Source organism: Artibeus jamaicensis, unplaced genomic scaffold, assembly GCF_021234435.1.
Source record: "Artibeus jamaicensis isolate MK-2021 breed Jamaican fruit bat unplaced genomic scaffold, CSHL_Jam_final contig_391, whole genome shotgun sequence".
Lineage (NCBI taxonomy): Eukaryota > Metazoa > Chordata > Mammalia > Chiroptera > Phyllostomidae > Artibeus > Artibeus jamaicensis.
Genome location: NW_026521814.1, coordinates 16,551,943 through 16,561,434, shown reverse-complemented (window position 1 = coordinate 16,561,434; position 9,492 = coordinate 16,551,943).

The following is a 9,492-nucleotide window of genomic DNA, read 5'->3' as shown; positions in this document are numbered from 1 at the left end:
GACCTTTCAACCCAGTGAGTTTGTGGCAGGCAGCCAAAGTAATCATGCAGGCTGGTTAAGTGGCCCAACACCCCCATGTCTACAGCTATCAAAGCACCTGTCATCCCTACACCGTAACCTCTAACTTGGCTATTCCCCTCACCAGGATGAGTTCTTCAGGGGAAGGAGGACTACATTTTAACTCTGAGATGAGGGTTGGAGCATATAGCAGATGCCCAACAAATGTGGTGATTAAAAGACAGTGATTAAAAGACATTGATTAAAAATGATTAAAAATGAGTGATTAAAAGACAATACGAGAACACTAAGACCAGCCACCGAGGCAGAGACGAATATGTAATCACAGGCTAAAGCATTTCTTTGATTTATGAATCCCCTGGGAGTGGCTAGGCAGAGTGGGCAAGGAACTACAGTATCTGAAGAAATCTCTGGAAGCAAACTTAGGCAGGGCATGTAAGCCACCTTCGATGTGGCTCAGACTCCACTGCAGGGAGCAGAAGGGAGGAGAAGACACTACAGGAGCTGCAGTCAGACATGGAAAGGGCAGTTCAGGAGGCTTGAGCGCAGACTATCTTGGAGCAGAGTTCTGAACTGCACTAAACAATGACCCGGCAACCATCTTAAGAAAAACATGGGGGTGGCTTCGTGTTGGTTGTGTGAGAGCAACAAGTTTCCACATCAGTTCCTACCTTTTACACAGGGGTTTGAATAGTCCATCTTCCTCATCCATATAGTGATCATTCAACCCCAGTTAAAACCCATGAGACCTGGTAGAGCATGGCCGGTACATTAATTCAAACTAGTGTATTCTGTGCCCTGAACTATACTTCTATTTAGCCTTACAAATAGTCTTCCAAACAGATTTTAGTTAAGCAAAATTTCATGGTGATTTTCTTATAAAAGTATACCCACAATTAGGACATTTACTTTCCCCTACTCTCCTCAGCATTATTAATATTTCTTTGCAAATGCATTTCTTTTAGAACAAATGAGGCTATCACTTTCCTTCTATAAAATTGTTACTTGTATTAAAAAAAAAACTAATACCTTTTACCCTGCTATCTTGATAAAGAAAATATCTACCATACACAGAAGCCCTCTGATCAAGATTTAGAAATCAGAAGGTGGATATATCAATCAAGAAGCTTCTGACCTAATACAGAAGCTTTTTTTCCCCTTCGGTCTTCTAACTTTTCTCTTTTTATTAAATCACAATGCCAAGCAAAGTCAGGGGCATGCTGTGCCTGTCGTTGTGGTTTATAGATCAAATAAATGCCAGTGTTAATCATCTGTCTTGATTTTGGAACCTATTAATTTTCCAAGAACAGGACTGCAATGACGCAGAAGTCCTTCATTCTGGGGTCTTAATGCAGTGTCATTTGCCTTTCTCCCCTTAGAGGAAACCTTACAAAATGTTAGTTACATAAAACCATTTAAAGTAAATATATATTTTTTCACTGGCCATGTAGATGAAAGTTCAGTTTAACAAAACTGTACTTTGCTTCTCTCTTCCTTAGGAATCTTTAAAATACAGTTGGCACTCCAGATCTAGGTCTACTCGCTGGAGATAAGCTTGAGTCTTTTTGTGTGTGTGGAATTATCACAAAGGATTCTGCGGAGAATGGACTCAGCTCAATTTTCAGATCTGAGGTCCTCAGATTTGTGATAATGAGAGTTTTTTTAAAGTTCTCCAAAGTCTTGAAGCTATGGAAAGAAAATGAAGCTGACAGTAAAGTCCTCAAGATATTAAAATTCTTAGGAGGAACTCTGTATATTGTAGAGCCTCAACAAATATTGTTCAGGGAACCAGTGGAGTTGAGGACAGGGCATGCTCTCCATCCTCACCATTATCCCCACAGAAGAGACTCGGATGGTGGAAAGAATGGGGAATGCTGCTTCCTCAATATATCCTGATGGGAACTGTTGTATAGCTAGGTCATTACTGGGTTCTTCTGGAAGAGCCTTATTTCCCAGTAGCATATTGTGAGTGTATTATTTTGTAATAGAATTTGCACCCTTTGACTTGATTCCAAGTGGCTTCAGAGAATATTAATCAAATGTTTTGTTCATTACAAGGTTAATATAGTCCTTAGGCTATAAAGAGAATTAAGTCAGCACCAGACCAACAGATAAGATGACTTCAACTAAGATTTTTACTTAAGGATGATTCTGAATGCATATTTAAAAATAGTACAGAGATATTTCTCAAAAATTTAAAAATATAATTACTGTATGGTCCAGCAATCCCACTTCTAAGTATTTATTCAAATTAATCAAAAGCATTAGTTCAAAAGATATATGCATCGCTATGTTCACTGCAGCATTATTAACAACAGCGAAGATATGGAAGCAGACTATGGGTCCATCAATAGATGAAGGGTTACTGAAGATGTGTTACATGCACGTGCACACAAACACACAATGAAATATTACTCAGCCTTAAAAAAGAGTGAAATCTTGCCATTTACTGTAATAATATGAATAGACCTAGAAGGTATTATGCTAAGTGAAATATGTCAGGCAAAGACAAATATCACATGATTTCAATTAAGTGTAGAACCTAACAAACTAAACCAATGAACAAACAAACAAAATCCCAGACACAGACTCAGAAAGAGAGAGATCGAACTGATGGTTGCCAGATGGGAGGTAATCGTGGGGGAGGGTAGGGGGTGGGTGAAAAAGATGAGGAGAACTGAGAAGTACAAACTGCCATTACAGAATGTCACAGGGATGCAGTGTACAGCACAGGGGACATGGTCAGTGACACTGTAATAACAAGCACGGTGAAAGATGGTTACTAGACTTGTGGCGACCGTATTGCAAGGTATATAAATGTCTAGTCACTATGTTTTACACCTGCAACTAGTGTAACATTGCATGTTAACTATAGTTAAAAGGTAAATATTTTTAAAAGTCCAATTATGGAAGGAAGAGTTGATTTCTCTACCAAGTACTTATGCAAAAAGAAAAAAGTACGTTTGTCTATACTGGAAGCATACTGTTTATCAAGGTGACCAAGTGATAGAAGGACAAATTAATCTCGTTATGCAGCTGGGTATCATTTCAGATTTTCTCTGCCACTTCGTTTACTATTATGTTTAATATTAGGTTCTGTTTCTAGCCTTGAGAGTGGGGAGAAGTGTAGAAGATACTTACAACATCTGTAGTGATGGACAGGAGAATAACTAATAATGGGAAATGTCTATTTGTCATTCAGTAAAAACACAGATATGTTTCCTTTACACATAAAAATTCTGCACTCTAAAATGGGAAGATTTATAACATTCTACTAAAGTCCAGAACTCATTCTTGAATAGTTTCTTAATTAACAAGAAGTAATCCTACCTGTTAGTCGCCAGTTTATTTATAGAACTCCACTGATCGGCACAGCTCATTCCCTTCCGATTTTGAACATGAAGACCGTGGTGCTCTCCGGCATCCATGGCAATACTGGACTAACTCTGTTGTGTTGGGTATTACAAAGATTTACCTCTTTGGGCACCTAATGCAGTAAATACAGAATTAAGATATTCTTTTTCCCCCTTTTCATTGTTGTTCAGTGACAGTTGTCCCCATTTTGCCCCCATTACTCTCCCCTCCCATACTCACCCCTCCTTCCCACATTCAATCCTTCTCCCCCACCCCCCACTGTCTTTGTCCATGGGGCCTTTGTACCTGTTCCTTGATGACTCTTCTCCATCTTCTCCCGTTCTAGTTAATGTCAGTTTGTTCTTTATTTCCATGTCTCTGGTCATATTTTGCTTGCTTGTTTTGTTGATTAGGTTCCACTTATAGGTGAGATCATATGGTATTTGTCTTTCACCACCTGGTTTATTTCATTTGGCATAATGCTTTCCAGCTCTATCCGGCTGTCTCGAAGGGTAAGAGTTCCTTCTTTCTTTCTGCTATGTAATATTCCACTGTGTAAATGTACCAGACTTTTTTTAATCCACTCATTTACTGATGGGCACTTAGGCTGTTTCCAGCTCTTGGCTTTTGTAAATTGTGATGCTGTGAACAGTGGGGTGCATGGGTTCTTTTGGATTGGTGTTTCAGGATTCTTAGGGTATAATCAGAGCAGTGGAATTGCCAGGTCAAAAGGCAATTCCATTTTTAGTTTTTCGAGGAAATTCCATACTGTTTTCCACAGTGGCTGCACCAGTCTGCATTCCCACCAACGGTGTGTTTCCTCTAACACCTCATCGTGAAGCTTGAAAGCTTCAAGAAAAAAAATAAGCCTAATGTAGAATAGATGAGCAAGATTAGGAATATCTTATAAAGTTACATAACTTTCATTCCTAACTACACAGTTATCTCTGTACAGTAAGAAAAGGAAACTACCTGCAAAACCAACAAGCCACACTCACGGGGGAGTTTCTTTTTTTAAGTATTAATATAGTTAGTACCAACAATGAACTTACCGAACCTACTTAATTTTATCCTCAAGAATTACATTTGTGGCTTTTATTAGGAAACCCACACTTCTCACATTCAGAGGGGTTCATAGTGTATTCTCATAGGATAACAGACTCTGCGGATACATCCTTTGAGAAATCACCAACAAGTTAAAATTATTCCAGAAACAACTGGGTAGTTGCAGCTGTAAATACCAAGGGCAACCTGGGGGACTTTCATGAGCCCGTCTTTGAAAAGCACACCACGAGGAAACAATAGAAGAGAATTATGAAATGCCTCCTGTTTCAAATGTTCATAAGTTTCACCCACCACAAGGAAAGGCAGACCCAGCCTTGTATGGATATACTTAGGAAGATGTCCCTGTTTTGAACCTCAGAAATTTACCTTTCTGTGTATTGAATCCAGCTGGCTCAGTCAAAAAAATAATGTCATATTTAAAGCCTCCTGATTTTCCACCTCTCTTCTGATGCAACTCAATGATAAAACTTAAAAGCACATTCTGGTTACTAAGGCGTACGAGCATTAGTTAAAAGCAATTATCCCCTGCACTATTTTCCTCTAGCACTCTCCCCTGTAACAGATAATTGACATAATTGCGGCTTCACGTTCTGCTTGTCACCTGCAGGCGCAGTTTCTCTGCTCACCTGGGAGCACATGAACTCCAGGGCTGCTTAGATTCTCATCGAAGGTAGGGGACACGTGAAAGCAGTAAAAATTGGACGTTCAGTCTCTAGCCTATCGGCCTACTACAGTTTGTTAACTGTCTTCCCTTTGAGTCTCGTCTAGGTTGTTCTTCATTTGGCAGACACCTCCTAACTATGTGCTCATTTGCTGTATTCAGGACTGATCTGTAAAACTGACCTCGTTCTTGGATTATCTTGCTACACTCTCAAAAAAAAAAAGATGCTAAAAAACAAAACAAAACAGAAAGCTAATACAACTGGTCTCCATAGATAGAACCCATTTATTCTATTTTTCACATATTTTTATTGTTTCAAGAACTTTTGACAACTGAGCATTAGAGGAAACATGCTGAGAATTTCAACTTTATTAGTCCAAATATTATTTTATCAGTTACAAAAACTGCAGAGCTTATCTAGAAAAGAAATGATGCAAGGCCGTTGTCACAGAATAATTACAGATTTACTGGGAGAGGCTAGCATAATGGCCTATGCACTCTGTTCAATTTATATAAATGCATCCTACATAACATAGTTAAAATACTCATAAACTATGTCTTTTTAAGAAATCACAGTATGAGATTCTCTCATGTCTACAGGCTCATCCTGACATCGGTCTGCTAGACGGCTGGTAATAGGACAGGCGGGAGCAACAGGACCCACGTATTGTTGCTGAGGAGTTTTGCTCTAGGTTGAGGAAGCAGAATGAAGATTTGAAAGATGAGACAACGACTTCCAAACTGATGGCAGAGCTATAAATATCTGGAAGCTACCACCAGAATTCCCAACCTTGCAAGTACTTATAAGAAATGGGGGAAATTCTCTTAAGTAAAGGTTGCTGTCTAGCTGTAAATTTGAAAAGACAAGGCAACAAAGTATAATCCTATAAGTGAGTGACTAGAACTTGGCCTTGAGAAGTTATCACTGTGTTTACAGAACAGGAATGGTGGTTGTTCTTACACTGGCCTCCTCAGCTGGCTGCAGACGCTTTCATTACTCAGTTCACTGTGGTAAATGGGCAGCAGCTTTCGAACATGCATCACTCCACAGGAAGAGACGTAGTTTATATTAAAGCCCAACACACACCTACAAATATAAAGTAACAAATAGAGAATTTAAGAAACGTATGCTCATTTCCTATTTTTAGTAGCAGCATGTATGCATTCCATTTTGTACTCAGTGAAATGACTATTTCATAGAATACAAAATATTTCATAGACAGAGAAATAAACCTATAATAAATCTGTCAATTATAGATAAAATTTAAATTTTATATTATCTATAAGGCATGAATTATAGATGATGCATATTTTTTTCTATTGAAATAAGTGTTAATTATACCTTGCCAATGGTCAGTGAGCACATTTTGAAAAAGAATAAGTTTCAGTAAATCCTTCTGCAATAGGAAAAGGCTCTGCTCCCACCTTCCAAAGGGGCATCTGCTGCTTTACCCGCATTCTCTCAGCACCAGTGCACGCAGTTCTCACAGAGTTAATTTGCACTCATTACTCTAAGTGTTCAAATATTTTCTCTCTGGTTAATTTTTTTATTCTCAGCCTGAATGAAAATTGGAACAACAGGGGCCACCTGCTTGACTCATGTGTCTCCTTTCACAGACCCTCCCGGTATGTAGCTCAGTCTGTCTGTCCCTCCGGAGGGCTGATAAATCCTGCTGGTCATTAACACAAGTGCAGAAAAATGCAGAAGGAATGCAATTTGATTATTATTTCAGGTTCTGGGTGTACACGGTGTATACCCTCAAAAACTGGGAGCTATGAGGCAGGTAATGACTGTTTTTCAGAATTGTGGTTTATTCCAACCAATAGTTAAATTGCCTAATTTTGAGTTGGCTGGTACAAATATCTTGTGCTTACTGTTTTCTTCAATGGCATTCTTTATATAATCTAAAGAATGACCTGAATTTTAAAAGTTCTTACCTTACAAAAAATGCACTCAGCATCCTCATTTACTCCCCAGTCATAGCAACCTGTGGACCTCAAGTGCATAGGATTACTGTAATCATAATCCTGGGCTCATGAAAATTATCACCATTGGTTCATTCAGCTCATCCATCTATCTGCCTTACTTACCTCTAGAAATACCACATCCAAATTGGTCTATAGATGAACAGTTCATCTATAGACAATTTTATATTTATATTTAACAATTTTATACTTAAACTATAACTATATTTTAAAGTTATAGTAATTAAGGCAACATTTAAAACAATCAGTGGTCAGGGGCATAACTTTTTAATTAGCCAGAGGAATAAGACAGAGAACCTGAAATAGACATGTGCAATTTTTAGTATATGTCAGAGAGTTTGTGGTAGAACACTGGGGAAAGCAAAGACAATGGAACCAGTTGGGCTAGGAAGAAAATGTGGCTCACTAACACACTGACTACAGATGGATTATGAGCCTAAATGATGCCAAAAGCTAAACTTAAAAAATGTTTAGGAGAAAATATAGATTAATACCTTTCTAACCTCCAAGGAGAGAAGGGTTTCTTAAACAAGATGTAGAAGTGCTAATCATAAAAAGGAGAAGGTTGATGAATTTGACTACTCTAAAATTAAGAACCTGTGCTCATCAAGTAATCTTTTAAGTAATCATCAAATGATTGACAACAAGCTAGACACTGGAGGGAAGTATTTGCCAAACATAAAAGTAACGAAGACCAGAATCAAGACTTTGTAAAGAATTCCCACAAATTAAAAATGATAAACACGTCTTTTTTCTTCTGTTCTTACCAAGTTGCCCCTGCTCTCTCATTTTTCCGTGGACTCTGACTCCTTCATCCATCCAATTAGACATTGTCTGAATAAGTATTTCATGGCTACCTCCGTGTCATTTGCTCTGGCTGGAATACTGCCACCCCAGTATTCCTATTAACTATTAACATTCTAAACACTTTCCTGAGAAAATCCATCCCTCTCAGGAACCTTCCTTGGTGGCACCTACTCATCATTGGTTATTCCCTCGGTATTCATAGAGAGTCCATTTATACCCGGTTCCTTTATTTACTTATTTATTTTTGAATCCTGATTTTTAAGATATCTTTTCTACCCTGTATACAACCAACACTTTAATTTTGAATTCAAGGACTCTTGTATTCCATTCTAATTTCATGGCCTTCCTTCTGCCTAGCTTTTCCATCCCATGGCTTAGCACAAGGTTTTGCATGAGAGGGGTCCTGAGCAAGTGGCTGGTTGATGGTAAACATAAAGATTTTACTCAAATTAATCATAAACCCTTCAAAAAATAGGACAAAATTAAGGTGAGTTTATCCAAGGAAATAAAAAGAAAGAAAAAGATAGCAGTTCACACAAACGAATGCTTAACAGCAATCTTAAGGCAGTTATAGAGACATATGGAAGAGATTTAAAAATATCCATTTACAAAGAATTTGTGAAGAAGGAAGAAAGCAATGTAAACAGGCCAAATTAAGGAAAAATTACATATTGGAGTAGAGAAAAACAATAAGCAACAAGTTAACATAAAACATTTCACATGGCAGTAAAATGTTCAAATAGAATGGCAAGAAAACAAAAATAAATGAACTAATTAGGACTATAAGCAAGAGACTGTTTAGAAGATAAAAATCCAGATGTGTTTGTATCTCTTACTTTAAAAAAAGCAGGTCGAGAGCTACCTTTATCAGACAGCAATTTTCCTGGGATGACAGATGCAGGCAATTTAAAAAAGTTACCTATAAACAAATTAGAGGAGGAAGCAATTTTAGATAGCTGGTGTTCATGATTTTTATAAGAAAGTGAGAAAGTGATGAAGCATTGATTCAGACATGTTTAGATGATGCCAAAATCATAAGGGTTTCAAGATTACTAGAGTAGAACAAGGTTGGAATTAATCTATTAATTAAAGGTTATATAAGTTGAGAAATCAACAGTGGATTTAGTTTGGGCATTTAAGATGCTCCAGTTTCTTTGATTACTCAAAAATACTCACATAAAGGTGATTATTTGCAAATTATAACTTCACTAAGACACTACCTTCCTGTAGTGAAAGCTGATAAAATGAGAGTTCATCAGCTCTTCAGCCTGGGGCTGTTGAGTTACTCAGGTACAAAAAGATTCTAATTTTAAAGCTGGTTCACGTACCAGCATACCTTATTTTATTGCACTTTATTTTATTGTGCTTGGTTTGTGGGGGGTTTTTTTCTTTACAGTTCTAAGGCAAGACCCTCCACTAGAGAAAAGATCACAACTTACTTTATTGCCATACTCACTTTATTACTGTGATCTGGAACCCAATCTGCAATTTCTCCAAGGTATGTTTGATAAGGTATGTCTCCAAGGTATGTCAACCAAGTACTTTTGTGACAAGAATCCTAAGGACAGCTTTTCAGTACAACTAAGGTGCCATCTCCCCTA